Genomic DNA, 27,323 nt, shown 5'->3' with positions numbered 1-27,323 from the left:
TCTATCTCCCCCGCTTCATTGGCATACATAAAGTCAGGCACCCAGAGAGGCTATCCAAGAAGATTTCCTCTGGTGTGTTAGCTTTGGGTCGAGTTGACCAACAATGAAAACTCACTCTCTCTCTCTCTCTCTCTCTCTCTCTCTCTCTCTCTCTCTCTCTCTCTCTCTCTCTCTCTCTGTCTATCTATCTATCTGTCTGTCTGTCTACACACACACACACACACACATCATGCATGCAGGAACGGATTGCTCTGGAAATTTGGCAAGATCCTTTCAGTTTTGAACATCTTGTCGTTGCTCAGGAGGCACAACGGCTTGGGCAAGTGACTCACGGGTTAGTTTCCAAAAGGCTGTGTCTCCTATCATGATTGCTGTCTAGCACAGAAAGAAATGGCGGGGGGAGCAGGGGAAAGGGAAATGGCACTGCATAATCCAGCCAATGTTCCAAAGAGCTGAAAGCGTTCCGGCAAATATGAGCATTTTAAAGGATGAGCCATTAGGAGCATTTTTCTGAGATCTTTATGGGAATTAAAGGGACTAATTGGAGATACACACACACACACACACACACACACACACACACACACACCCTGCAATCGTAATCCAGCGCCATGGGGAATTCTCTTCTAAGCTTGATCTCCAGCCAGCTCACTGATAAAAAAAGGTGGATGAGAAATGCTGGGGGCCATGTCCAAATTTCTGCGGGCCCTCAGCACATGAGTCTCCATTGGCCCCATCCTACCTGGGTGGGTCCCAAGAGTGCCACCATAGGAACATAGGAAGTGGCCTTATTCTGAGTTGGACTCTTGGTCCATCTAGCTCCGTGTTGTCTACGTTGACTGGCTGCAGCTCTCCAAGCTTTCAGGCCCTCCCCAGGGATGCTACGGACTGAACCTTCTGCATGCAAACTGGTGCTCTACCACTGAGCTACAGACTCATCCTCAACAAAGGAATCCTTCCCAGCCCTACCTGCCTGGGCCGCGAGCTGGTTCGAGCCACAATGGGGGGGGGGAGTTTAAGGCCCCCCCAGTAAGTGTAAAGTGGCTAAAAATCTTTTGATGGGATTTGTATTGGTGTGCAAAACCAAACCAAACCAAAACAAAACAGGTGCCACCCAGGGGCGTAACTACCATTAGGCAAGGAAAGGCAGTCGTCTTGGGGCCCCACTGCCTCAAGGCCCCCCCCAACGAGGCACGTCACATGACTTCCCACCCGCCCATGTTGCACCCCCTATGAATTATGTTGAGTCTCTTGGAGATTGGCAGGAGCAGAGAGTAAAGAAACTAGATTCAATGTGAACTAGATATTCACCATATTCATAATGGGGATGTGAGTGTGAGTGCACTATATATTGTGAAGTGTGTTTGTGTGTGTGTATCAGCGAGGGGCCCATTTTAAAATCTTGTCTTTGGGCCCCCTCCAACCTTGCTACGCCCCTGATCCCTGCTCCAGACGTTGCTGAACTACAGTTCCCATCATTCCCTGTTACAATTTATTGTGGCTGGGTATGATGGGAGTTAGGAACATAGGAACATAGAAAGCTGCCTTCTACACACACTGCCAGCAGCTTCTCCAAGGTAACAGGCAGGAATCTCTCTCAGTCCTATCTTGGAGATGCTGCCAGGGAGGGAACTTGGAACCTTCTGCCTGCGAGCATGCAGGTGCTCTTCCCAGAGCAGCCCCATCCCCTAATGGGAATATCATACCGTGCGCATACATGTCTCCCATTCAAATGCAAACCAGGGCAGATCCTGCTTAGCAAAGGGAACAATTCATGCTTGCTACCACAAGACCAGAAGCCACCAAATGGTGCAGCGGGGAAATGACTTGCCTAGGGACCAAGAGGTTGCATTTCCGAATCCCCGCTGGTATGTTTCTCAGGCTATGGGAAACACCTATATCAGGCATCAGCGATGTAGGAACATGTTGAAAGGCATCATCTCATACTGCACAGGAGGAAGGCAATGGTAAACCCCTCCTGTATTCAACCAAAGAAAACCACATGGTTCTGTGGTTGCCAGGAGTTGACCCTGACTTAACAGCACACCTTTACCTTTTACCTTTACCACAAGGCCAGCTCTCCTCCAATATCGGGAGGAGCTGTCATTCAGCAACAGTTGGGGAACCACAGCTTTGGAACCCCTGCCTTAGATCATCCCACCCTCTCACTCACTGCACGAACCAAGCAGAAAGGGGTCATTGTTGCAGACCCAATATGATTTTCTTTCTTTTTCATGTTACCCAATTCGATGAGCTGCATTTGCCAGGTGGCAAATTTATGCTGGTGGAGAGGTTGGTGGTCTTTCACCAAGACTGCTCGTTTCCACCGCAGATCCCTTTGGCTTTCTTTCCTGTATATAATCCATCACCATGGAGCTCGAGAGCCATTTGGAGGGAGCGATAATCTTCCGTATCACTGACCCTGGAGATCTTTTGCCGCAAAAAGAGGGAGATCAAAGGAGAACCCAGAGAGAGACTTTTTAATCCTTCTAACTGCAAAGCTCAGCCTAATCTTAACAGTTGGGGGGGGGGCATTAGTGCTCCTCAAAATCTGATTTTTAACTTTGTTTAACACTCATCATCCGTTCCATCCTGCTGCAATCATGTGGGAAGCCCGGAGGATGATCCGGCCCTAATCGGTTGGGATGGCAGTTCTCCATACAAATCTACGTGGCTTCTGCCAATCTGGAGGAGAGGATGAGCAGAAAAAGAGTGGGAAGAGAAGGTAATTAAGCCCAATACATGAGATGCACAATACATGAGCTCCTAGGAATCAGCTCGCTTTTGTCAGTTTCAGAAAGGAATGGGACATGCGCAGTGAGTCATCTGCTTGGGCGGATGGCTTTATAGGGCAACCGTGTGTGTGTGTGTGTGTGTGTGTGTGTGTGAGAGAGAGAGAGAGAGAGAGAGAGAGAGAGAGAGAGAGAGAGAGAGAGAGATTATCCTAGCTAAGTGCAATCAGAAAAGACAGTGAGGATTTAGTGGGTAATAATACCTTCTTGCTCCTATCTGAACTTCCTTGCTTGTTAAGGCTTGCTGCTTCAAAACACTGCTCTGGTTTCAGGAGCGAGATGGGAAGTGACCAAAGACAGGGATTTGTGGAATGCCCTTCGCAGGGACATTCGGCAAACTGGTGTTGATTATGTTGCCTTTTTGGCATCATAGGAAACCTAGAGATGCTTCTGACATTCTCCTCCACTGAATGCCTGGATGCTGGCATTCCTAATTAGTTGCCTTGTTCCCAAAGTGGAAGTGATGCATGAGGAACTCTTCATGACACAGACACAGAGACGCACGGACCCAGATACACACACACACACACACACGGACTGCTCTTTCTTTCCCCTGGATTAGTCAAATGGCTGATCCCAGGCAACTAGGGATCACACAGTGATTCTGATAATGCATCTCTCCCCCACCTCTCTCTCTCTCTAAATGTGTGTGTGTGTGTGTGTGTGTGTGTGTGTGTGTGTGTGTGTGTGTGTGTGTACATACATATATCACTACATATATAGTAGTGATTCAGATTATATATATATATATATATATATATATATATATATATATATATATATATATATTCCATGGGTTTCAGTATGCTCGACTGTTATTTTTTAGTACAAGTCATCGTAAGATCTCTTTTTTCCCTAGCACGTGATAATAGCTATAAAAAAAACCACAGCAGAATATTAAATCTAACACACTGTCCATTAGGAAGTCATGCAGTTAAACAACTGCATAACCCTCAGAGTGGTTTAAAAGCTTTTTCTGTTATGTAATTAACTGCACATTAGCAAAGAGCAATGCTTAATGGCCAACCTTCCCAAAATATCCCAAAATATACAAGCCTGGATAACATTTGCGGGGGGTGGGGGCAGGGTTGGGAGGTCAGCATAATCGTAAATAGATGGTTGCATTTTTAAACAGCTGTCAGGAAGGACCTGATGGGAGTTTGTAACATATTTCTAACATATATTACACAATAATATTATTGAGGCAAGGAAACTCGGGCTACTCTTTCTTTCCCCTGTATTCATGACATGGCTGATCCCAGGCAACCAGGGATCACATTGTTAATGGGATGATGTCAGAGGATGTAGCCAATCAGCTCCTGACTGACTGTGGCTGAGTTGGCCACCCTCTGGCACTGCTCCTGGTAAAGACAAGTCAATATCACCAAGGAGAGTAGGCACATGGCCATGTATAAGGCTTAGCACAACTTTATTATTCGATACACAAATTGCTACACGTTATACGTGGTGGAGTTTTGTCCTTTTGCACAGAGATCATCTTCATGCTGCCAGGAAAGTAGCACAAAAGTCTGCGTACATTAACATGGTGTATCTGTTCCTCTTATCCAGAATTAATCACTGTCAGGCACTGCACGTCCTCACCACGGATTGCATTTGTACTGCAATCAGCTCTTCCACTCTCTACTCCGAATTGGTCCCCATCCTCTCCTGTCCAGGATCCACATATTACCTTTTGGGAAGATGCAAATAATGGTATTCTTTGCATACCTGACATGCAAGCATTTAGATACACTACTTTCTTTCCTTTGGGGAGTTAATAATTCTGAGGGGATTACCCTTACTTGTGGTGTTTCCTTGGTTCCCTCGCTTGTCACGTGCCAATGAGCTTGTCACAGTGTGCAAAGACAAAGTCTTTTCCTTTTAAAAATGACCCTGCCGGTACAGATAATTACGTCAATGGTCTCCTCCTACAGCACCATCAGGGTGGCAGGCTCTTTTAAACCTCTTGGATTCTTTTCAGTCTGACAGCAACATTCATAGGAATACAGGAACATAGGCAGCTGCCATATACTGAGTCAGACCATTGGTCCATCTAGCTCAGTATTGTCTACACAACTGGCAGCTGCTTCTCCAAGGTTACAGGCAGGAGTCTCTTGCAGCCCTGTCTAAGAGATGCCAGGGAGGGAACTTGGAACCTTCTCCAGGACCCATTGTGCTGGCCTTTGGGTATCCCACAGTGCACTGCAGGCTGAGCATGTTGCACTGGGAGGTTCCTCCGGGGGATGGAGAAAAGCTGGTCTTGTGGTAGCAAACATGAATTGTCCCCTTAGCTAAGCAGGGTCCATCCTGGTTGCATATGGATAGGAGACAAGAAGTGTGAGCACTGTAAGATATTCCCCTTAGGGGATGGAGCCACTCTGGGAAGAGCAGAAGGTTCCCAGTTCCCTCCCTGGCAGCATCTCCAAGAGAGGGCTGAGAGAGATTCCTGCCTGCAGTCTTGGAGAAGCCGCTGCCAGCCACTGCCACGAGAACAGCCTCAGTCTTGAGCTAGATTGGACTCATGGTCTGACTCAATATACGGCAGCTTCCTCTGTTCCTAAATTCAAGACTTTGGGTTTGTATAAAATCCCCCTCCCTGCTATAAAAAAAAATAACATTTTCTGGACAAATGACAATGATTGACCAACGTTGCTGCTCCCGAGAGGCTTCCGGTCTGAATATTATAAAACAAATGCTTTCTTTTTCTTCTTCTTTCTTGCAAAGCGTGAGTTTTCTGACTCCACGAATTGAAAATGCATAATTTTGGAAGCTGTTGCCCATTCTGAGAACTCCCATCTCTGGCCGGTCCTTTCTACTTCACATCTTGGCAATACTCTTTTCGGGAAAGGCTTTTCTGATTTCCACCTCTCGCTTGTCTGAACTCTTCTCAGCAAAGACCAGCACCTCTAACTAGGTAAGGAACAAGCCGTAATTCAAAGGGAGCTCACTTTCAAAGTGCAGCGGTCCTGACAAGCTGACAGAAATCAGTAAATTCACAGTGAAAGATGACACTTGCATTGTAATTCCTGTGATAATTAAGGAAAATTGGAAGGGCAAAGAGCGAGCCTCCTCAAGGCAAAGGTGGTGTCAGGCCATCACGAACCGTTGCCGTTTGCTCCCAACAGTCATGGACAAAGCTGTGGGGATCTGAATTCTGAGTTACTCCTTGGAACAGATTATGCCAGTCTGTGATCTTCCTGGTAAAAATTAAAAAGAGGTTCTTCTGATTAACAGAACTTTGTTACACTGCCAGGCTAGGAAAACATTAACAACTCATCTCGTATTAAAACTGGACTTTGCCACAAGTTTCCATGAGCTCCTACAGGGTCCACAGGGGTCCACAGAACAATTTTGTTGTCTTGTGTTCTTTCATGAGTTTACTGGTACTTTTAAGCCCGTTTAAAGAACGGGCTCTAGTGGGGTGGTGGTGGTGCTGCTCTTGTGTATTTTGTATTGTGTATTAACCGAAAAGAGGCAGCTGTTGGCACTGGGTTGTTTCTGGGAGTGTTTGGGGAGGGGGCCTCCTACCTTCTGCCCTTCCGCGCAGCAAGCCAGGGCTCTCTCTGCCCCAAGGATTTATAGGATCGCCGCAGCATTAGCGTCACAGTCACACCCATTTCTCGTGTGTGCGAGCGGCAACAGGGGCGGCAACGCTGACAGCGCGGGGGGCAGTGGTGGCGACGGGGACTGAGTGCGGCCGCGGCTGCAGGAGGTGGAGGGACAGCAGCAGCGGCGGGGCTGGCTGGGTAAGGCGAGGGGCCGGGCTTGGCTGGGCTCGGCTCGGCTCAGCAGGGCAAGCGGCACTCGCGGGAAAGCAAGGCAAGGCAGGAGGCCGCGGCAGGTTCCCTTTGCGTGGCCGCGGAGCTGCTGGTGGGGTCCCTTCCCTTCTTTGCTTCTTCCTCCCTAGAAGCGGCTTGTTGTGTCGTTCCCTTCACACCCCCGCGCCGCCCACCGACCTCCTCCGCCTCCGTCTCTGCTCTCCCGGTCCCCCCGTGGGCCCGTCCACTTGTTTTTTTTCGGTTTTTTTCCTCCCTGACTTTTTTTTTTGTTCCCCGCTGCTCTCCCGGTTCCCCCGCTGTGGCCTCAGCCCTCCCGGTTCCCCCGCTGCTGCCTCTGTCCTCCCGGTCCCCCTGCTTTCGCTCAACATGGCCGCCCGTGTCTGGGCGGCCGTATCTTTCACGGACGTTCTGGGCATGCGCTCCACGCATGCCCAGAACGGCCAAGAAAGACACGGGCCGGAAAAGGACGCGGGATCACGCTCAAGGCTTTGATTATAGAGGATTGTTATCAAAATGTCATGCTGCAGCTGACTAAGCCGTAACAAAGCCTATGTCTACATAACTGAACAAACACCACCATCATCATGTTAAAATGCAAAGAAGGGGACTATAAAATGCAGAGAGGGGGAAGAGGGCTGGTCTTGGGGTAGCAAGCATGAGTTATGCCCTTTGCTAAGCAGGGTCTACCTTGGTTTGCATTTGGATGGGTGATTACATGTGCACGCTGTAAGATATTCCTCTTAGAGAACAGAGTCATAGCTCAGTGGAAGAGCCTCTGCATCCTTGCGTGCAGGTCAGTGGCAGCATCTCTAGGTAGGGCTGGGAGAGAATGCTGCCTGAAATCTGGAGATCCGCTGCCAATCAGTATAGACCATCCTGAGCTAGATGGACCAAGGGTCTGACGCAGTAGAATGCATCTTTGTATGGGGGAAGGCAATGTGTGACTCTCCAGAAGTTGCTGAACTACAAATCGCATCATTCCCAGCTGCAACTCATTGTGGCTGGGGATGATGGGAGTTGTAGTTCAGCAGCATCTGGAAAACCACATGTTGCTGACTTCTGCCTTTGGGGGCGGGGCTGTAGCTCAGTGGAAAGGCAGCTGTCTGCGTGCAGAAGGCCCCAGGTTCAATCCCTGGCAGAATCTTCAACTGGGGTCGGGGGAGGCTTCTGCCCGAAACTTGTGCAGTCAAGAGGGGCTTGGTATAAGGCAGCTTCCTATGTTCCTGTGTAAGCTGTAACAAAGCCTAAGGATTGTACAAATAAAGTATGCATAACTGAACCAGCTGCATCATCGTCATCGTTGTCATCATCATCTCATCACAAGAATAGCCCTCCTGGATCAGGCACAAGACCCATCTAGTCCAGCATCCTGTTTCACACAGTGGCCCACCAGATGCCTCTGGGAAGCCCGCAGGCAAGAGGTATGTGCATGCCCTCTCTCTTTCTGTTGCTGCCTCGAAACTGGTATTTAGAGGCATTTTGCCTCTGAGGATGGAGGTGGCCTCAGTTAATTTGGTGACCTGTTCTCTGTTAATTTGTCTAAGCTGCTTTAAAAGTTATCCAAGCTAATAGCCATTAGAGATGTGCATGAAACAATTTTTTTTGATTTGTTCAAATTCTAAAAATTTGTTTCCAATTCCAATCAAATTTAAATCCGGTCCAAAAATTCAATTCAAATTTGAATCAAATTCAAATTGATTTGACCCTGTTTGGGCACCTTTTTTAAAAAAAAAGTCAGGGAGGCTGAATGGCTTTTTAAAGGTTCCAAACAGCTTTCAAATCAAATTTGAATCAGATTTCAAAAATTCAATTCCAATTCCAATTGAATTGCCCTTTTAAGGAGTGATTTGATTTGGGTTTGAATCACTCAAGCCACCCCGATTCAGGCTGAATCAATTGGATTGAAGTAGCCACCACATTCTGTGGCAGAGAATTCCATTGATTAATTATACACAGTGTGAAAAAGTGCTTCCTTTTGTTGGTTCCATACTTCCTGGCCTTCAGTTTCATATACACCCATCAGTGTATATGTGAAGCATATGTGATCCCCATCAGTCTATATCATCATCATATCAAAGGGGAGATAGAGGAATTGTCTACTCTCAAACCCCTTCCATGGTCTCTCTCCATGTCTTTCCTGTTGGTACTTCTGCCTGCTGTTCTCCTCCAATTCCAGTTGCTGTGGACAACATGTGCTTTTGTGGGGGCCATATGATAGCACTCTAAAGAGGTGCCCCTTGGATGAGGCAAAGTGAGGCATTTGCCTCGGGCAGAAGATTATTGGGGTGCCAGCCGGGAAGCAAGATGCCTTCCACGATCTCCATCAAAGCAGCTCTTTGGGATCAATCTGGCCTTTGCCACTAGCCTTGCCTGCCACATAGCTCTGTACACTGCTGTCCCCTTGTGGCAACTATACTCATTGCCCGCAGGCCCTTGAGCTTTGTAGTTTTCATCAGGCCCCGCCCCAGCCTCCTCCTCATTGGTCAGCTCACTGGAGCAGGAAGTATAAAGGGACCTCCTAGCTGAAGCAGCCTCAGTATCCAAGTTTATCTGGTCTGATGTGCATCTCCTGCTTGCTTCTCTTGACTCGGTGTGATCCTTGGCCTGCTATGACTCTTGCTGCTTGCCTGATTCCTGATCGCCATTAGTTGGCTCCCGTCTTGACCCTCTGATTGGACTGTCATTCTGGCTTGGGTAGGGGCACCCATATGCAAACCCGCCTATTCTCCATTATTCAGAGCCTGCTCCTGCATCTTTCCTCCTTTTGCCCTGGGTTCTGCCTTCTCATGAACTCCCTGGGTTGATCTTCTGGCACGTGCCTCACTCTGAATTACTGTCTTGCCCTGAAGTCCCAGCTCATTGGCCTCTCCAGCAACCTGCTCTTGGCACTTGCAGTCCGGGCTCCTGGGATTATGTTCTCAGGTATTGCTGCCCATGACCCAGCAGCTTTTCAGGGAGTGCCTCTCTTCAGGCTGTTTGCATAGCTTGCAAAAATCACGAGGAGAAAAGAGGAGGCTGCTGACAACCTTCTCTGGTGCCCCGCCCGCACTTTCAAAGCAAAGCTAGGTCTTACTGCACTCACATGTAGTCTCCCATTCAAATGCTAGCTAGGATGGACCCTGCTAAGCAAAGAGGACCATGTATGCTTGCTACCACAAGATCAACTCTCCTCCAGCAAGTCTATGATGATCTGCAGCAGAGATCTTAGGGATTCAGGACTTACCATCCTCCAGAAACCATCCACACCACAGCTGTATGTGTGCTGAGAAACAGGGTAAGTTGAAGGGGAAAGCAGAGGCATCCATATGCAAACCCAACTATTTTCCATTATTCTGAACTCAGTGTCTGGCATTCCAAATGTGGAGTGGAGACACAGCTCAATGGATTTCCGCATTATTGCCGTGTGCAAGCCTGAAGATGGATATATAGCTTCCGCAAATCCCCCTTCCCTTATTTGAGTCCTAATGTTATTTTAAAACTCCTTGTGCTGTGCATGCAAAAACTAGTCTAGGTGCACACCACCTTTCAATATTACAATCCTTTATGTATTGCATTTTCTTCTGCGCAGAGTATGTGTGATTTGGATGCAAGGGGGGAAAGAATCTCGTTTACTTTTCCATATCAGTTGTTCACATTTGTCACAATAATTTAGTTTTTGTTTCAAGTTACACGAGAGTTCGGGGGAGGCGGTTTCTCCCTCTCTATGCATATTTCCATTTTCACACTTTGCCCATCTGAAAATGAAAAATATTTTTAGCAAGTGGGAGAGAGAAAAATAAAGTGCTCTTCATGAAGCTCATGCTCCAAATATCTCTGTGGTTTTGATGTATGTTAAGTAAGGCAAAGGTGGCTGTTTCATGCTCTACCCACATTACTGCCATCCACCACCTTCTCACATGGCAATCATGGAGCTTTCCATGGTGCTGAATATAAGGAGAAAGCCACGTGTCTATCCCGAGTAGACCATTGTTCGGACATGACCATAGTAATTGGAGCAGCACATTTGGCCTTCAGGGTCCATATTCCTGTTCTTCCAGTTTCCAGCTCAGGACACTGAGATGACCCTAGGAACCCAGAATTTGAAACACCCTTCAGGGGTAAACTTGGACTCAGTAGCCCACAAATTACTCACCCTGGCAATGACACTTTTGAAATGTTAGGGCTGTTCTCATGATCATTGGGTAGGACAAGCATCCTACCCAAGCTTGGGAGCTGTGTGCACTCCTGTTTTGTGATTGTTTGTGAGGAAAGAACAAGGCAGGAGGGGGAGGAAGTGAGCATTTGCTGAGTGGTGGTTGAGTTGGAGTGCTCCACTCTACACAACAGCTTTACCCAACACTTTAACAAGGTAGGACTAAAATTCCTTTGACCCAGCTGCTGCTTAGCAGATGATCACCTCCCCCCCACCACCACCACCACTTACCTTGCTTTTTCTGACAGATGATCAGAAAAAAGGAGTGCTCACAGTTCACCTGAAGTGGCAAACAAACAACCTGGTGTTGGGAAAATACCACACAAAAAGACATTTGGTGCAACCATACACATTACACACCCCTTGCTAACTGAGCAAAGAGTCACCTTTTAAAAGCGGTGATTCTTTTTCTTTAGCAGGGGGAGAGTAACTGGCCCTATCCATCCCCAGCACAGCATCCCTTCAGTGGCTGTTGCTGGGGTCTATCTTATGTTTATGTTTTAGATTGTGAGCCCCTTGGGGACAGGGAGCCATCTTTATTTATTTATATCTATGTAAACCGCTTTTGGGGACTTTTATTGAAAAGCAGTATATAAATATTCATATTCTGAGCCTGGAGGTTCCATGTTACAATACTATTAGTTATCCTTCTAACCCTCCTCAATGCCATTTCCTAAGGGGGGAGAGCTGGTCTTGTGGTAGCAAGCATGAATTATGTTTCTTTTTTAGATTGTGAGCCCTTTGGGGACAGGGAACCTTATTCATTCATTCATTCATGTATATCTATTAGGGATGTGCACAGAACCTTAATGGGCCTCAGAACCAGTTTGAAAAATTGGTGGCTTGGCCGATTCAAAGGTGGGCGGATCTCCTTAAGGGTGCAGGAGGGTACTCTTACCCGCCACATTTTCCCCACCAGTGCTGCCTTTTAAAATGGTCCAGCATCGCCTTGCCCCGGAGCCTCCACGGACCAGAATTGCCCTTTGTGAACAGCAGTATATAAATATGTGTTGTATTTGTATCCTCTATTAATGATCATGAGAACAGTCCTATTGTGTGTTACTATTTCTATAAAAAACCTTTTGCTGAAATGAGCAGGAGCTTATAACTGCGGTCATCCTAACCTGCAAAAATGAGGGCTGGCCAGCCCCCATCTGGCCATCACAGAATGTCAATGTTTCAGGTATCGTAATGATGACGCAGGCAATGAAGGGAAATCACTGTAATTAGGCCTTGATGCGCAACTCCTACAATTAAAAACCTCAAACATCAAGGAACCCACGTGAGTCAGTTAGAGATGCTCGGCCACCGAAAAACCCATGGAAGTCAGGATGATGAAGTCCCGATGTGAGAGTTCCAAAGACAAGTTCTAACAAGTGACACACTGGCAGTCATTTTGATTGGTAATTTTTTTCTTTCGCTCCCTTACCTGTCACACTGCTAGCTGAACCTTTGTAGCAAAGACCTTGGTGACAGTCCCTGGTAGAGCAAGCAAATCAAGGCACAAAGAACTCAAGGGGAAAGAGGCACTGACACATTTTCTTCTCTTATGAAAAAAGAGCTCCGCTCCTTCCCTCAGGGGACTGGCTCCAAGGATTACATTGGCAGGACTGAATCATAAGAAAATCATGTCATAACCCATTTTCTTTTCCTGGCCTTCACCCAGCAGGCTCGGCACTTATAACATCTCCAAACGTTGCATAGCACTTGCAAAGGTTAGATTTTCAAACACACCTCAAAGACAGTTCAGGCCAGGTTCACTGTGGTCCACTTTTGCATGCCATTCGTGGTCAGTTAGAAAACAAGCCATCTTTGAATTTCAAGTTTGTTTGTTTATATTCTGGCCTGGAGGTCAGGGTGGAATACATGGTTCTCCCCACCATCACCTTTTATCCTCACAACAACCCTGTGAGGTAGGTTAGGTTGAGAGAGAGTAAGCTCTTTCACACAATCATGTGGGGCTTATTTGCAGTAGGGAAGAGCCTACACTCAGAGGCTCTGTGTATCTCTGCAAACTCACCCCAGAGGTGAGTGATGATCTCAGAACTCCAGAAAGAGGAAACAAAGATTCCACTGGTGGCCATCTTGATCAAAGGGTCTTGAGGCTAGAGAGGCCAGGCAGTGGAGAGCTGCTGCTCTACTCAGTACAGCAGAAACGCTCCTCTGACAGCTGCCTCCAGCTTTGGGACTCTATGGTAAAGATGGCTGCCAGTTGCTTGGGACCCATTTTCAGTGCTGATCTCTGTACACAATTGGCAATCCAATCTGAGGATGCCAGGGAAGGAACTCGGAACCTTCTGCATGTAAGCATGCAACAGCCCCAGAATATCCTACTGTGATCAGATGTAGTCTCCCATTCAAATGCAACCTGGGGCAGACTCTGCTTAGCATTCATGTTTGCTACCACAAGACCAGCTCTTCTTGCATAACATTACATATTTGTAATGGCGCAGAGATGTCTCTTTAAAAAAAATGAGTCTTTGCCAAACTCACATGCTACCACTAGACCAGCTCTCCTCCCCAGATGTTATTGACTACAACTCCCATAATCCCCAGCCAAAGGCCATTTCAGCCAGCGATGCTGGGAGTCATAGGCAACAACACCTGGAATCCCTGTTACAGAAAACACTGGTCACACCAACAATTGTCATTGGATTGCAAGTCTCTAGCTCTTGGGGCAAAAAAAGAAAAGAAAAGAAAAGCAGCTTAAACATGTGTAGATCCTACCTGCTGGGTTCCCTGAAACTATCCCCTCTTCCACCTGCTACAGAGGAAGAGAAGGATGCATCCTTTAAAGAAAATGCTCACAACCTGTAAAGAAAGCATTTACAGCAGCAAATGATGTGACGCTCCGGGGCCAGGATATATGTTAGAACTGTTTGCTGAGGAACGTTGACAGCTAAATGTAATAATAAAGGCCTCCACTGAGGCACGGTACAGATTTCTACCTCACACTTGCCATTACGTGGGAGGCTGGAGCAGTTTATTATATTGGGGGGGGGGGCTGCTTTCACCGTCTCACCAACTGAATGGCAAGGAGACCTTGGTCTTATTATTGGCTTTGTCAAGCTGTCAGTAGAACAGACACCAGCTGCTAATAGGGGCTGTTGGCTAGCTGTGCAGGAGAGTACACACAGGAAGCTGCCGTCTGCAGAGTCAGATGCTTGAGCCATCTAGCTCAGTATTGTCAACACTGACTGGCAGCGGCTCTCCAAGGTTACAAGCAGAAGTCTCTTCCAGCCCTACCTGGAGTGAATGTGGGAGCTTCTGTATGCAAGGCATGTGCTATACCTCTTGAGTTATGGCCCATCCCCTGAAATCCCCTAGGACGGGTTCCCAAGCTGTGGTCCTCCAGATGTTGCTGAACTACAACTCCCATCAGTCCCAGTGGATGATGGGAGTTGTAGTTCAGCAACATCTGGAGGATCACAGCTTCAGAACCCCTGTCCTAGAAATCTCATGCATCTCTAGTTCTGGAATGGGATGGAGAGAAGTCAAACACAGAATAAATTGGATGTGGGGATCCTAGAAACATAGGAAGCTGCCTTATAGGAACCTGTCAGGCCCTTGGTCCATCTAGCTCAGTATCGTCTACATTGATTGGCAGCTGATCTCCAAGGTTTCAGGCAGGAGTCTCTCCCAGCCCTGCCTGGAGATGTTGCCTGGGATTGAACCTGGGACCTCCTGAATGCAAAGCAGATGCTCTACCACCGAGCTACAGACCCATTGCTACAGGAAGCTGCCTTATACTGAGTCAAACCCTTGGTCTATCTAGCTCAGAATTGTCTACACTCAGGGTTCCCAACCTGTGTTCCTCCAGATGTTGTTGCACTACAACCCCCATCATCCCTAGCTACTAGCTATTCTGGCTGAGGATGATGGGAGTTGTATTTCAGCAACAACTGGATGACCAGCGGGTTGGGAACCACTGGCAGCGGATCTCCAAGGTTTCAGGGAGGAGTCTCACTCTCTCCCATCCTTCCCCGGAGATGCTGCCAGGGATTGAAACGGGGACCGTCTGCATGCAAAACAGACTGGCCGCATTTGTACGTCACACAAAACCAGAGTTGAAGGAGCCTCCGGTTACAATCAGTGTATGTCCGAATGATGGCAACTGCAGTGCCTTTAGAAAATAGGGCCACGGTTTCCCTCCCCAGGCTCCAATTTGTACCTTAGTGGGTTTTGCTGCCTGGACTTCTGGTTTGTGCTGCTCACCTTTCGTCTCAGCATTGCACTGCTGACTGGCTATTTCACAACCAGAGTCAAGGGAGGAAGCTCCTCCCTTGCTCTGGCTGCTATTGGCTTCCTTCTTCCATCAAGACGGAAGCCCAAGCACCCAGCCCCCCTCCTCTCTGCAGTCTTGCTAAGTTCGAAAATACTCCTGCCCAAAACCTAGAAACTGCCTGTACCTAAGGAACACAAGATGGCCATTTAGGAAGTTTTTTCAAAGACTGGAAACCCTCTTTGTGGTATAGGAGAAAACAATGTAAATTTGGATTTATCAATGGGGCTTGAAATGTAAAAATAACAGTTGGGGGATTTGTTTGAGTATGAAACTAAAGGATTATGATGGTAAAATATGAAGAAAATATTTATATGAGAGCAAATATAGATGTTACAGTATAACTATGTTGAAAGATGAACTGGAAGTCACATTGGTATATAGAAAACTAATAAAAATATAAATGCAAAGAAACACAATCCAGGGAAATGTGAGAACATAGGAACATCACAACATCACCAGTGTTGAGCAAGTCAAGGAATCCTTTTGGGGAGTAATTTGTCCATCTGCACCGAATACACTATTTTTAACATGAATAAAACAATTAGAAAATATTCACCACTGCCCTTACATTTATAGAATACCCTTCAAAAGCACATCACCTTGATGTGACTAATAAGCTGTTAAAGAGGGATAAACCCTTTCCGCAGAAATGAATGTCAGCTATAATCCAAATAAAAGATATGTTTTTAATAACGTACCACTCCGATCATTCATAAACTGTAATAGATTCTCCAGGGCAAAAATGCACAGAGAAGAATAATTGTTCGCAGGCTACATTGCCAGCTCAGAGATGTTATTGTTACATTCCTGAACTGTTATTAACTGTGCTTTTTGATAAAATAGCTTATTGGTATTTCCCCCCTGCTACACGTGTCCAACACCGGTTCGAGAAAAAACCCTCTTGTATGCTATCTGAAAATTGCATCTCTGTGTATGACGATTTCAAAGTATAGGCGCCATAAAAAAGCACATTTTCTCAAATTAGATTGTGAACCAGCATTCAGGTACATCCACAAAATTGATTCGCGTATAAGGAAAGCAGGGGGGAAACCTCTGTGTTGAAATTAATTCAAAGTTCAATTAAAAACTCTCTTCCCCCCACAATAAATAACTCCTTATGACCATGAAGATGAGGAGAATTAAATTAGATCATCCACATTCCTTTAAAAAAAATCTATATCCATTTCAAAAATACATTAGCCCGGCTGTAGCCTTGACCTGTCTAAACCAGAGAAGAGGAATTTTTGAAAAAAAGGAATAGCACAGGTTTCCCATCCCCCAAAGTATCAAAGCTTTTAACTTTTTCATTGGTGGAATAAGTTGGATAAGACTCAGGAGAATAAAGCTTGACTTATCTCTTTGGAGATTAAGGGAGGAGAGGTGTTCTTGTGGTAGCAGTCATGAATTGTCCCTTTTTCCTGCCAAGTGCTAGTCTGCGGCGTATTTCTTGACTGCTGGATCCTTTACTGATGATAGTCGATCCTAAAAGGCAGAAGCTATCCACCGCTTCAGCGTCTTCACTATCAATTCTGAGCCTGGTTGTTGTACCCGTTGTCGTTAGTTTAGTTCCCCATATTCTGGGAAACACACCAGTGCGGATTCAAAGCATCAGCCTCTTGCTCACTAGGCAAGTCATTTCTCCTCTGTGCCATTAGATGGCTTAGCCCACCCCCCACCCCCGGAAATATTGTAATGGCTGTAACTCAAGAGTGCAACACCTACTTTGCATTCAGAGAACCCCAGGCTGAATCCCTGGTATCTCCAGATAGGACTGGGAACAGTCCCCTGTCTGAAATCCTGGAAAGCTGCTGCCAGACAGTGTTGACAACACTGGGCTAGATGGGCCAAGGGTCTGACTCAACCTGGAAGCATCACATGCTTGATGCTGGCCAGAGAGTTGCAACCTCCAGAATGTTAAATAAATCTTGCAGCAGCCAAGAGGCTTATTGTGCTTTGCAGGGGGTGGGGGGGCATACTGAGGCAAAGCTCTGCCTGCATGCATGAATTAGATCAACCCAAAAAGGGATTGTGGTCACATGGCCTCATCAAGATTGCGATGTGGCCAGTTATTGTAATTTAATTGGTGTTCATATCTGACCAGTAAGTGGGAGGTAGGAAGACGCAGATTGTAAACGGCAGGCAATAGGCTGGATTCCCCCCATCTGACACCCCTCAGGTCACCAGTTCAAGACCCACTGTGGGTTCAAGTCCTGACATGTCCACTCAGAAGAGCCTAGTCCACAGATAAGATAAAGCACGTACTCATCTTTGTACCTGGAGACCCAGCATCTCCCATGCTGAGAATTCCATTCCTCTTTGGAGCTTAAAAACCATAGCAAGGTAGAAGAGACATGTATAATAAATACAGCATTGAGATGTGCCTTTTTTTTTGCTGACTAGAGAAAACTGCCAGGGAAAATGCAGCCAGTTTGCTTGGATGGAAACTTCGAAGTCTCATTAATGGTGAGGCGATGCATATGAAGGGACAATTGTCTCCATATTTTGCTTTTATCATTGGGATTGTTTATGTTAAACTGCTTGGCAGTAGCACTCACCTTTCTCCCTGCCTTGATACATCAAACTTCCCTTATTTTCAGTTCCGTGATGAAAAACATGCATTCCCCTCTTATCCTCCCCCCCCCCGCAATTTATAAATTCAGGGTGGCATCCCCCCCCCACAAGCCTTTGATATTTTTGTTTAGTCTGAGAACCTCTAAGTTCAGAGACAGCTACTGACAGATGAATTCCCCTCCTTCTGCACCTGGGGCGAACCTTCCATTAGGCAGATTATTGGGGAAAGAGGGCAAGGAGAGTGAGGATCAACAGCTGATACCCTGCCTTAGATGCACAGAAGTCCAGAAGTCCTGAGCTGCTACTCTCTCTCTCTGAATTAATTTGGACTAATCACACACACACACACACACTTAATTTGGACTAATCTACTAAGGAGGCTTCTGGGCCAAATCATACATGAGAAGAGAGCTGGTCTTGTGGTAGCAAGTATGGATTGTCCCCTTTGCTAAGCAGGGTCTGCCCTGGCTTGCATTTGGATGGGAGACTACATATGTGAGCACTGTTAAAAAATTCACCCTTAGGGGATGGGGCCGCTGTGGGAAGAGCACCCACCTGCTTGCATGTAGAAGGTTCCAAGTTCCCTCCCTGGCATCTTCAAGACAGGGCTGAGAGAAACTCCTGTTTGCAACTTTGGAGAAGCAGCTGCCAGTCTGTGTAGACAATACTGAGCTAGATGGAGCAGTGGTCTGACTTGGTATCAGGCAACTTCCGATGTTCCAGTGTTCCGAATTCTGATGACAGGGACGTAGGAAGCATGCTGAGTTGGGAAGCAAGTTGGGAAGAGACGGCAAATCGCCAGGGTTTGCCAGATCACAAGCTTTGAACTGAAATGTCAAGGTTTGTCCTTTCCTGAGGCAAGGTGGCTGCCTCTGGCGGCAGATAATGGGGGCGGCGGCAGAGTGGCTAGATGGCCTAATACTGCCCTTGGAACGGCTCTTCAGGACTGATCTGACCTTGCAAGCTTTTCAAGAGCACCTCTTCTCACCTAGGAACTTAGGCTGCCTTATCCTGAGTCAGACCCCTGGTCCAGCAAGCTCAATATTGTCTACACTGGCAGCATCTTGCCAGTTTCAGGCAGGAGTCTCTCCCAGCTGTAACTGGAGATGCTGCCAGGGATTGAACTGGAGGCTGTCTGCCAAACAGATGCTCTACCACTGAGCTACAGAGCCATCCCCAATAAAGGAGCCTTTCCAAGCCCTACCTGGAGATGCCAGGGATTGAACCTGGGACCTTCTGCATACAAACTACTAAAATATAACCCCATCCCCAATGGGGGTACAGTGAGACCAAGTGGACTTCTTCTAGCTTCCTCTCATCATGACCTCTCCATCTCATCCCATTTCCTAGTTTACTGAGGCACCAATGGCTAGAGAGTCTACTGGTGTTCTGTTGGTAGGACCTACGTGAAGCCTTAGGTGCAGCTGTGCATATTTAGCAGCATTCGCTGACATTCAGAACCATGGGAAATTGAGTAAACAACATTTTCAGCATATCTGGATACTGTGATCAGTATGCACATCAGTGTCTGGGATGTTTGGGACCATGGGAAATACAGTTCCCATGGTTCCTAGCATGCCCAAGTGCCATGGTGAGTGTGCTCAACAGCAACCATGCGATTGCTTGCAGAAAGAGGTACTATTTTCCCCTCGTTGACCTTTGTATCATCAGCTCATGCCCTAACTCAACTTCCTGTCACTTTTATTGCTGAAAGGCCTGGCTGTCTAATTTCTTTCCCTTTTTGGATACCCTTGCCAGAGAATGAAAATATGATTTTATGGTAAGCAATCCCAACTCCATGCTCTGGCTTCAATGCCACGATAAAAAATCAAGACAAGAGCAAATGAAATTAAATCGTAAATCAGGACAACTCAGGAAGGTTGTCTTGAATGCTCAGTGCCAAGGAAGACAATGAGATACAAGGGGGAACAGACCTTGGTTTATTACTGGATAATGAAAAAAGTTGAATTAAAAAAACCTTTGAATGTGGGGTTGGTTTTTTTTTAATTTTTTTTGTGTGAACACAGGTTACACAGTCTTCTTAATTAAAAAGAGGCTCTATTTAGTTGATCCAAAAGGTTGGCTAATCCAACTGAAGGTCCATCTAAGTGTACATCTGCCAAACAATTTCATGGCCTCTGCATCAAGATTCATCCCAGATATACAGGGCTTTTCCCCCCTGTCCTTACTCTGCTCATTTTTCAATTTGTGGGAAGTTTTCCCATGAGGATGAGGCCGTAGCTCAGTGGTAGAGAACCTGCTTTGCAGGCAGAAGGTCTCAGGTTCAGTCTCCAACATCTCCAGATGGGTCTGGAAAAGATTCCTGTCTGAAATAGAGATGTGCACAAATTGGATTCTGCGATTCAATTTGAACTCAATTGGAGCTCAATTGAATTGCAAATACTCGAATCAATTCATTGAAACAGGGGCCGTTTGCCAACTGTTTTGATGCATCAAAATGATTTGAGTGATTTGGCCATAGGGAACCATGGGGAATTCAAATCACCCCATTGTTCCCCAAGGGTAAGTCTGAGGGACACCGACGTGAGTTGGGTGGTAGGGCATGATGGGGTGAATACTGGGGGTGGGGGTGGGGTGGGGCATAACTCAATGGTAGAACATCTACTTTGCATGCAGAAGGTTCAAAGTTCCCTTCCTGACATCTCCAGGTAGGGCTAGAAGAAACTCCCGCCTGAAACCTCAGAGAATTGCTGCCAGTCAGTGTATACAGCACTGAGCTAGATGGACCAATGGTCTGACTCAGTAGAAGGCAGCTTCCTATGTTCCATAGCATCTGACCATCACCACAAAAAACATCCTTGGAGTGTCTAGAGCAGGCCTGCACAACTCCAGCCCTCCTGTAGATGTTGGACTACAACTCCCATTTTACCTGATTATTAGACCATTGGCCACTGTGGCTAAGGATGATGGGAGAAGTAGTCAAATAACAGCTAGGGGGCCAGGGCCAAAGTTGTGCAGCCCTGGCCTGGTGATTAGGTTGGATCCTTTCACAAAATGGCATCCTCAACCAATGTAGATCAGAGGTTCCCAACCTGTGGTCCTCCAATGTTGCTGAACTGCAACTCCCATCATTGTCAGCTACAGTTCATTGTGACTGGGGATGATGGGAGTTATGTTCAGCAATATCTGGAGAGCCACAAGTTGGGAACCCCTGATGTATTCTCACGTGCCCTTCTCATGCGCCCTTGGGCATGAAGTCAATATCTCCATGTCTTAAAGAAAACATGCTCTTTTGGTTAACTTTGTTTTCCTCGATTTTGCCTAATTAAAATTAAATATGAGCCAGATGGTTTGTAAATATTTCAAGAGCAGTTTATTGACAATTAAAAAAGAATGGAGACAAGGGTATGCAAAACACCCATGTCAGTCAAAGTCTAGAGAAACTAGTATTTTACAAAACTATTTCCCTGTGGTGGGATTTAGGCAATAAGATGTTGTAATGGAGACTAATAACTGTTGGGTTAATAGATTCTCTGATGCAACAAATATTTGTTTGGGGTGTAACATCTGGTTGAAGAGCCATCCCATAAAAATAGATGCTGAAGAGGAAGAGGGCAATTGCCTTTCACCTGAAGTGGCAAACCAACAACCTAGCGTTGGGAAAATACCACACAAAAAGACATTTGGTACAACCACATACATCCCCTGCTACCTGAACAAAGATGCACCTTTTAAAAGTGGTGATTCTCTTTCTCTAGCAGGGAGAGAGCAACTGGCCCTATCCATCCCCAGCACAGCATGCCCAACACAGCATCCCTCTGGTGGCTGTTGCTGGTGTCTAATCTTATATTTCTTTTTTAGATTGTGAGCCCTTTGGGGACAGGGCACCATTTTCTATCTATCTATCTATCTATCTATCTATCTATCTATCTATCTATCTATCTATCTATCTATCTATCTTCAGTTGATATAGTGGCGATGCAATACGCATGAAGGATCTGCTACAATACTTCTCCCAGAATACTGAAGCTGATGTATATCAGTCGAAAAGTCTGTTCTTTGTTGCGATTCCCTTTTTATGTTTTAACTTATTCAATAAAAAGGTCTGGAGAGAACTAACTCACTCTCTCTCTCTCTCTCTCTCTCTCTCTCTCTCTCTCTCTCTCTCTCTCTCGTTTCAGGTATCACTCCAGGCGGGTGTGCACACTCCCAGTTCCCAACCTTTTGCTGACATGTTCCTGGCTAACTAACTTGCAGCCGTTCGTCTTGAACTACCCTCTGCACCACGAAGAGAGACAATTTGATGCGGGGATGCCATTTTCATTGGCAGCCCTGCGTCTGTCACAGCCTGCAGTTTTGCCCTCACAGTATTCTGACCCAAAGGTAAGACCCACTGTGCTCAACAGGGCTTAAAGGTAAAGTTGTGCCATTGAGGCGGTGTTGGCTCCTGGCGACCAGAGAGCCCTGTGGTTTTTCTTTGGTAGAATACAGGAGGGGTTGACCATTGCCTCCTCCTGCGCAGTATGAGGAGGTGCCTTTCAGCATCTTCCTAGAGCGCTGCTGCTTGATCAGTGGGGATTCAAACCGGCAACCTTCTGCTTGTTAGTCAAGCATTTTCCCGCTGCACCACTTAAGGTGACTTACTCCCAGGAAAACGTGGTGAGGGCAGCAGTCGAGGTGCAGGTGAAATTAATTTGCATTTGATTCCTCGCCCCGCTTTTAATGAATGCATCCTTTCCCGCCCATGAAGCGTGGTCAGAGGCCTGAGCAATGTTAAATTAGTGCCATCACCAAGGTGGCTAATCATGAAGAAAATGGCTTTTTGATTCCGCTAATTTACTTTTCACTCCATCCCTGAGTGACAGTGTGAGTTTATCACACCATCTTAGTGCTGACAACTGTTTCCTTCTCTCTGTGGATTAAACATCATTAGTTATGCAAGGGCTTCTTGGAAATCCGACAGTGGCACGGTTCAACATTCAAGATGTTCACTGAGCTAGGTGATGGAGACAGAGCACCTCCATTCCTTTGGGACAGAGCAGGAAGAAGACAGTCTCGCTCTCGCTCTCGCTCTCCTTCTCTCTGCTCGGAAAACAAATGTATTTAATTGTCTGGGGGAAAGGAAACCCACCAGCATCGGAGACAGGAGGAGGAGAAGACATGAACTTTAATTAAGCACAACAGTTGCAATGTTGCCATGCCTGCCCTTTGCAAAACAGGTTCCCAAATTGGCACAGATTGCCTTTCCATATATAAATCTCTCGTCTTCGGCTCGCCATGTCTCTCAGCTGGGTTCCTGCCGATTGTCATGACGCTTCATCAAAGACGTATGAGAAACCTATGCCCTCAGCTGCTCGGCACTGTAGAGCTGAAATTCAGCTTTCTTCCCTCCACCAGTCAGGAAGGAAAGAAGGGAGGACAAGAAGCAGAATGGACCTAGTTTCCGGCACCCTCCAAACGTTTGGTCGGGTGCTAAGGAATGTATGGTCTTGTCCATGCTGGACCATAGGCTGGTGCATCACAAAAGCCAAGAAGCAGGCATCAAGAATCAGGATGCAGAAGTCAAGCGTGAAGGGTCAGGAGTCAGAACCATGGGTATTACTGTCCAAAATCCCAGACTGACTCCTGTAGTCCTTCTAGATCAGACAGAAGGCTGTCCAGTGCATTCGGAGAACTAGCCTTGGAGCTAGGACGGAGTTCATTGCTTTACTTCTGCTTTGCCCTGGAAGGAATACCTGCACTGGGAATTCATTGGAGTTTCTTCCAAATGGCTGGACAAACAGTTTAGTAAAGTTCTGGACTTGTGCAGTCCACTCTATGCCTCTTTATTCATGAGTCCTTGATCCACCTGACTTTGTTTTGGTTAGGAATACAGGAAACAGCCTTACAGTGGATCAGACCTATGGTCCATCTTGCTCAGTATTGTCTACACAGACTGGTAGCAGCCAGCTCTCCAGGGTTTCAGGCAGTTGTCTTTCCCAGCCCTACCTGGAGATGCTACCAGGGATTGAACCTGGGATCTTGTGCATGCATAGCAGATGCTCTACTGCAGAGCTACAGACCCTTCTTCAATGCAGGCATCTTTCCCAGCCTACCTGTCAGGAATCCACCTGGGACCTTCTGCATGCAAGGCAGATGCTCTTCCTCTGAACTATGGCCCCATCTGAATGCAGGACTCTTTCCCAGCCCTACCTGGAGATGCCGGGGATTGAACCTGGGACCTTCTGCATGCAAGGCAGATGCTCTACCACTGAGCCACAGCTCCATCCTTTGCTCTTTGCTTGCTAATGCACAATCCAGTTCTCTTCCTGGAGATGTTATCTCATTTTTAACGCCTCTTAATGCTGGAGACTTGCTCCATGCCAGCACATTTATCCTTATCTGTGTATTAAAAAACATTGTTGTGCTAAACAACACAATTACAGACCTTGGGAAATGCATCTCTTTGTAACTGAGTGCGTTGCATTGGAAGCCCATAAAAGTGTAAATAGACACAGTGCTTGAGATCCTAATTTTCGATGACAAACACACTTCCAGGGAGAGCCTTCTGGGTATTTAGTAGCATCCAAAACTTGCCTAGGATCACCTTTTGCAAGCACTGCAGTAGTTCCAAGCGGTTTAATGTCCACAGAAGAGCCCCAAAATAGAAAGGCAATTATCTCTTTGAACAAGCTAGCACTTCCTCCCGACACATTGGAATGGATTGCAAGAGCTCAGTTAAAAAGAAAAAAGCAAAAAGCAAAGAAGTGCTGCATGGTAAATCAGTCATGTCCAGACTGTGGGTCAGGGCATATTAGTGCATCACCAGAGAACAGCTAGTGTACAACGAGAAGCAGAAGATTCTATCCCAAGAGAGCTAATCATGATTGAAATGGATGGGACCTAAGATAGTCCTGAGGGACTAACATGCTTCATTGACTTCCATGGTGCTTTGTCGGGATTCACTGTCCTTGGATAGAACATAGGAAGCTGCCAGTCAGACCCTTGGTCCATCTAGCTCAGCATTGTCTACACAGACTGGCAGCAGCTCCTCCAAGGTTGCAGGCAGGAGTCTCTCTCAGCCCTATCTTGGAGATGTTGCCAGGGAGGGAACGTGAAACCTTCTGCATGCAGAAGCTCTTACAGCAGTGCTCACACATGTATCCTCCCATTCAAATGCAAACCAGGGCAGACCCTGCATAGCAATGGGGACAATTCATGCTTGCTACCACAAGGCCAGCTCTCCTCCCGTAGGCATGTAAGCCTCCAGGCAGCCCCAAATCTCCTGTGAGCCCACCTCTGTAGGAGTGTGTCTTCCGCAACTCTGCCCAGTTACCTGCTCTGGCCTCACACCCTTCTGACCCATTTCCACTGCAGGTAGGTCATTCTACTCCATCACTCCCACCAAAAAAGCACAGCAGAATTTCCAGCCTTCAGAGGAGGCTGTTGGTCTCTGCATGAATTATTAGAGAGTGGGATGCCTTCCAGTTAGGAGAGCTGGATTCCTTCCAGCCTCAGGCTGTATTCGCATGTAATGTGGAACTGGAGTTGCAGGGGCCAGAGGTTTCTCTACTGTTATGTCCAAATACATGCAACTCCAGTCCCGTTTGTCCAGCGACTCCAGGTTGTGCTCTGCAGACTCCAATTTGAACCCTCATTTTGTAAGTGAGTTTTGCTGCTCATAACCGAGGTTCTCAGCCAGTAGCGTGTCGTCCAAATGCAGCACTGGTGGCTACATTCGGTGGAATCGGAGTTGAGATAGGAAGCTCTTCCCTCTCTCTGGGTGTGATTAGCTGTGTTGGCTGTCCGTCATGGAAGAAGGAAGCCCACACAGTCAGTTCCCCCTCCTCTCAGCAGTCTCCCTGACTGCAAGGAGCCTGCTCTCCATTTCGTCCGAATGTGGGGAGGAGGGCGGGCGGGGAGTGGAACCCACAGTTCTGCGTTACATGCGAATGCAGCCTAGATATGAAGCTACCTTATGAGTCAGACCCTTGGTCCATCTAACTCAATATTGTCTACATTAACTGGTAGCAGTTCTCCAAGTTTTCTGACAGAAGGCTTCTCGTGCCCTACCTGGAGATGCCCAAGACAGAACTTCTGCATGCAAAGCGGATGCTCTACTACTGAGCTGCAGCCCCATCCCCAATACAAGAGCTCTCCCAGCCCTACCTGGAGATGCCAACAAAGATTGAACCTGGGACCTTCTGTATGCAGAGAGGATGCTCTACACTGGGGCTGCTCTACTTTGGCCCTCCTGCCGATGTTGGCCTACAACTCTCCATAGTCCATGGCTATTGGCCACTGTGGGTGGGGATTATGGGAGTTGTAGACCCAAAACAGCTGGGAGGCCTGTGTTGAAAAGGTCTGCTCTGCACTGAGTGATAGCACCTCTGCTAGTCAGGAAGCACACCCAGATTGATTATCCATGTGGACATGACCATCATGTCTTCGTGCACGCTTGTTTCCTCACACTAAATGGCACTCATTGGCGGGGAGGCAATATGCATCAGGGCCAACCATCATCTGTGGGAAGGAGGGATGACACACTCTGCTCCATCTGCCCCACTGCTTCCCCCACCCCAGTCCTGTCTTTTCTGTAAATGTCTGTAGAGGTGTCCCTGTATCAAACATCTTAGCTGATGAATCACATGGGCTTGAATTAATGACTTCTGTCCACATTCGGAGAGCAACCGTTCTGGAGGAAGCTATGTTCTTACTTTGGTTTTTTTTCAGGGCAAGTACCACCTCAGAAGAAACGTTTCCTCCTGGGCATCAGAGCCCAGTGAATTTGCAACTATGTACATTAAGAATAAGAAAGAATTGGGTTTAAAAACAAACAAACAAACAAACAAACAAACAAACCAAATCCACTGTCAAGCAGTGGTCTGATTCAGAAGATCCTGAGGAGGAACTGCCTGACCCACAGTCCCGATATGGTCCAGCTACAGGACACTGAGGAGGGAGCCTCATGGACAGACAGCTCTATTATAGAGAGTTATATCATAGAGTTCTATTATAGAACAGCAGGAGGTTGCTGGGGATCCATTGCCCTCTTCAGACGGGGAGGAGGCCCGACTAAGCAGCAGAGCAGTGAGCCATGTGGAACGCCAAAGAGAACGCAGAAAGTAGCAGTGTTTTGTTGGCTGCAAAGTCTGACCAGGGAGGCTTCAGAATCTGTAACTCCAAAGGCAGGTGGGGCCTTGTTGGCTTCACCTGGCCATTGACCTTGAAGAGATATGAATTCAGACCGCTCACTCTGTACCTCGCTGGTTCCAACTGGCCGCTTTGGTGTGCAGTTCCAGCCCTTTGCTTTGTGCACCTTGTTCCTGGTTGCTCCTGTGTTCTTGACCTACTGGCTATTGGCTTCTGACTCTCTTCGGAAACCACCACCCCCCGGACTACGCAACTGGCAATTGACCCCCTCCCCTGGCATTGACCCTAATCGACTACGATTGATGGACTGATGATTTCAAGGTGGCAATTTCCATTGACTTTGCTTTGCTACCAGTAAAAGCTTATCCTACACATTCCTGCTGTTGCTTGATTCATTGCAGGAGTGTGTGCCCGTGACATCCACTGCCTGATTAATTGAGGTTGCCTACTTGGCCATGACCTTGGTTGATCTTGGACCAGTCAATCTCAGCCTAGCCTACCTCACAGGGTTGTTGGAAGGCTGAAATGGAGGGAGCCCTAGAGAAACAGTGCTTTATAAATGTTACACAGCTGGGACCAGATTACATCTGCCCTTATATCCCTGCCAGGGC

At 47.0% G+C, this 27,323-nt stretch overlaps 1 long non-coding RNA gene and 1 other non-coding gene across 2 annotated transcripts; one reads left to right on the top strand and one right to left on the bottom strand.

Moving 5' to 3' along the window:
* Positions 1–192: 192 nt before the first annotated feature.
* LOC128338166 (uncharacterized) lies at positions 193–26,938 on the top strand. The gene is made up of 4 exons (XR_008312539.1): positions 193–2,725; positions 5,517–5,706; positions 21,762–21,963; positions 26,293–26,938. It is a non-coding gene; the product is annotated as an uncharacterized LOC128338166 (long non-coding RNA).
* TRNAA-UGC (transfer RNA alanine (anticodon UGC)) lies at positions 23,774–23,845 on the bottom strand. Its single transcript has one exon. It is a non-coding gene; the product is annotated as a tRNA-Ala (tRNA).
* Positions 26,939–27,323: the final 385 nt, after the last annotated feature.

This window comes from Hemicordylus capensis, chromosome 15 (assembly GCF_027244095.1).
Source record: "Hemicordylus capensis ecotype Gifberg chromosome 15, rHemCap1.1.pri, whole genome shotgun sequence".
NCBI lineage: Eukaryota > Metazoa > Chordata > Lepidosauria > Squamata > Cordylidae > Hemicordylus > Hemicordylus capensis.
This window is presented reverse-complemented; position numbering and strand designations above follow the sequence as displayed.